This window comes from Lactuca virosa, chromosome 8 (assembly GCF_052849685.1).
Source record: "Lactuca virosa cultivar CGN04683 chromosome 8, Lactuca_virosa_CGN04683_v6, whole genome shotgun sequence".
Taxonomy (NCBI): domain Eukaryota; kingdom Viridiplantae; phylum Streptophyta; class Magnoliopsida; order Asterales; family Asteraceae; genus Lactuca; species Lactuca virosa.
In genome coordinates this window covers 243,576,415-243,580,788 of record NC_136433.1, presented here as the reverse complement: position 1 = coordinate 243,580,788, position 4,374 = coordinate 243,576,415, and positions in this window count along the sequence as shown.

Here is a 4,374-nt window from a genome sequence, read left to right as displayed (position 1 = left end):
TCAAGCCACCAGAGCATTAAACTTTTCCTTTCTTGAGTACTTCATGATTTCTTTACGAAGAGCTTCAGTCACTTCTTAATTTCGTAGATTACCAAACAAGGAATTCAGATCTATGGCATCGATCTTTTCACCATTATTAAGAGCATTAACATGATGTTCCCAACTTTTCCCAAGAGAGACAAGAAACTTCAAAACCAAATGAGATGAATGCTTGACGATTCCCAGCATGCACATATCATTAACCAAATAGTTAAATCTATTGAATGTTTCAGTAAGAGACTCACCTTGTTGAGAAAAGAAATGCTCATATCTCTGATTGAGGTTGTTAATGGTTGTGTCCTGGACTTCAACGGCTCTCTTATAAGCCACTGTCAACATATCCATCATCTCCTAAGCCGACTCACAATTCTGTACGAGATGATACACGTGGTAGGGAAGAGAGTTTCCACTAGCAGCCCTAGCTTTCACATCAAGATTAAGCAGTCTCTTGTCATCGTCATCATAACTTGTGTCTGGCTTTTTCTTCAAGGAGCCAACAGGGGCATTATTGACCATGGGTTGATAAATAGGAACGCGAAGACCTTTTTCAACAATCTTGCACATCTCATAGTCCATGGTTTCTAGAACAACCATGACCTTTGTTTGTCAAATAGCGAAGTTGTGTTCATCGAAGGGAGCAATTTTGTTGAGACCAATGGATTTGGAATGATTGGAAGTCGACATGATTACTTGAGTGTATCAAAAACTTGCTCTGATACCAATTAAAGGTTTGTATTGATCGGATACACTTCAAGTGTAAAGAATAAAAGTAAGCTAATCTAAGAAAAATAAAGAACATAAAGTAAATAACACAAGGAGTTCTCCAAATTGTTTATTCACCAAGAAAGGGTTTTTGTCTTCACCAAGAAGACGGGTTTTCACCAAGACGATTACTACACCAAGCTGTGTTAACATTAGGGTTTCACCCTAATGTTCAATATATACTAATCTATACAAGTATATCCTTTGACTGAAGGGATTGTATCTTATCTATGCTAAGAAGCGATCCTCATAACAAGGATATCAGATCTACTATCTATTCTATACTTATCTATATCATTACCTAATATACAAAAGATTACATAGAATAAATATACTAAGCGCTGACACTGATAGGCTTAATACACTGGTGCTGATAGTATACATGCTACCGCTAACAGATAGCGTGTAGGAGTGTTCGACTCATCAGATCATAAGGTGTGACCTTACACATACACTATCCATAAAAAGTGCATAAGCTTAAGAAGTATAATATGAGACTTAATGAAACAATCGCAAAATTGGAATATGCATTTCCATGAGAAAGACAAAAGGTATTGATTTCTATAAGTTGTTGGTATTTTAAGTGTTATGAACATGTTTTAGTGTAATTATTATTAATAATGAGATAGACTGAGCTCCGTTTACTAACCGATATAGGAGGTGCGGGGTACACACTCGAAGTAATTATTATTATTAATGTGAACTCAGGAATACGGGGGTCCGGAGGGAGCGCCCCTGGATGCAGGGTTCCAAGGGGTTGCAACCCCTTTGCGTCTAGGGACAGAGCTCCTGGCGGGGATGATGTAGGTGTAAGTGTCAGATTTTTGTATCAGGTGAGACTTTAGCCATGCATTTTTCCTCCAAAAACCCACTGATGACATCATGATGATCTAGGTGTCGGATATGTCCAATAATTACAAGTTTTGGCACCAAATCTAGAGACAACCGCCGTAACTATCACAACCCGAAATTTTAGTCTTATAAAAGTTAACCTTGGTCAACAGAAGTCAAACTTACTCCTTTCATCATCTTGATAAGTTGGATTATTAGCTTGAGTTGTTACACCTTGTTGGGTGTTTAAGTTATGAAACACCAAGGAACCGAGAACCTTCACATAGCCTAGACTTCAGACCATCACCCTTCGTAAACCACTCCATACGAGCCGTAAACCCTGGGACCGTGAACGAGGTTCACGACCACAAAGGGTTCACTACCACATAGTGCTCACGGCCGAAGAAACCCTTATATATATGTGTTGACTGATTTTTCCTCACTTCTTTCCCTTCTGACCGTAAACTCAAGACTTCTCTCTCAAAATGTTCAACCGAAAAACCCAAGTTTTCTTTCAATTATCATCTGAGGATCAATTGCTTCACCTACGGATCTTGATTTACACCTAGTGTTCTTCATTTCATCGATCATTCATCCTTCATCCTTGGGTTCACGGCCGTGAACCCTTGAATCTCCTTAGTTTCACCAAGAACACCAAGAACATCATGAGGCCGTGAACCCATCAAGCTGGCCGTGAACTCCTTTCAGCCTTCTAATCTTGCTTCTAACACTCCATTGGTAAGTTATTCTTGCATCCTAGGTTGTTTCCTAAACACCTTTGTGGTTAGATTCACTAATTTCATGCCTATATGTATCATTATATGCTAATTAGGACTCATTTGTGCTCCGGGACTTCTTTCCTGGGTATATCACCCTTATTCCAGTCTTCAATCGAACCACTCACATAAGGTGAGTTCATACCCCTACGTTTTTAATATTTTTCAATGTTTTAGGGGGGAATACAAGTAAAAACACAAGGAAATCTTGTGTTATCTTTCAAATGATTTCAAACAGTTTAAAACATGTCAGGCTATTTCAATTGTTGTAAACTATTTTAAAAGAATCTTTCAAACTACTTAAATTGTTTTATACCTATATTTTTTCCAAAATACATGTTTATATATATATATACATATACATATACATACACACACACACACACACACACACACATATATATATATATATATATATATATATATATATTAAGATTCAACAGGCTTAAGATTGGTGTTTCCACCTTAACTCCTGTTCCTTGTCTGGTTGTGTATTTAGGGTTTGAATCACTTGTCCGACTGCCTCATTGTTCTCAATTACATATATATATATATATATATATATATATATATATATATATATATATATATATATATATATATATATATATATATATATATATTGAACATGAAAAGTATTTAAATAAAGATTTAAATCATTTCGTAGCACGTCGAGTAAAAGGTATTTTCCTCAAAATATTTCATTATGTTAGACAAACTGTTAAATTGCTAGGATTTTCATTACTTACAGAACATGCATATAAACTATAATAGGTATAGTTTAGGGAACTTAAATACTACAGTATTCAACTACTAAAAGGATAATATATACAACATATCTTTATAAAAAGGTTTTCCTTATTCTACACGTAACCGTAAATATAGCTTTGTGAGAGTTACCTTCCAGTACTTACCCAAGTGCCAACAAAAGCCCTGATTTTATAACCAGAGTCTCCTGGAGGGAGAGCGTGAGTTTGTGTATAGATCTATACGGGACTGAAAATCCCGCACCCTGACTGTTAGCTACAGTTGTTTAGGGTGACAAATGTCATAACATTTCCGACGCCTGAAGAACGTCATATCAGGCCATCCTGGTCATTAGCATGGTTATAATAACTCACAATTTGGTATTAAAAAATACGATTAGTGTATGAATACATAAACAACTTTACATAGTTTTATACAATAACAAAACTACAATTCAATACTTTATAGTACAGCTGGTGGATCTAGGAACATACATACGAACTAGTAACATGAATATACATCGTAGGAAGGACCTATAATGCTAATTCTATGATTCCTTGGTTTATACTCCAGGATTGTATCTAAGTAGGATCCGATAGGTAGTAGAATGTGTGCTTTCCGCTTCATTTCCTGTTCCTTGTTTCGTTGTGGGCTTAGAGCAGATTCACACCGTCTACTATCTACTCGATTTTAGTTATGATGATTTGTATACACTAAGTAATCATAGGGGAAACAGGTATGGGTCAGGTCATAACAAACAAGTACATCATACTATTTTCTAATACAAAACTTACTTTTCTGAAAGAATGATTTGTTGGAGTAGATGTCTAAGCCTATAACTATTATTGGTATGTACTCGACCTGAGTGTAGCATGGTCCATTTGGGTTGCATATCATCAGGACAATTTGTTAGGATGGAATTTTGAGAGAAGGTAATTTATGGTTTATTAATATATTATAAGTTATAATATATTAATATGAAATCATATGTTTTAATTAGTATTGATCAAGAATTAATTTGGAATTAATTTAGTGATCAAAAGAGAGTAATTAAATCTATGGGGACTAATTATGATAATTAGTTATATTTATATGTGTTGGGCTTATGATCCATGTTGGACCAAGTTTATGTATGGATACATAAAGAGTTGGGCCACATGAACCATGGATCATAAAACCCATGGGTATGGATTTGGGTTATACCCATGACGTTTGGAAT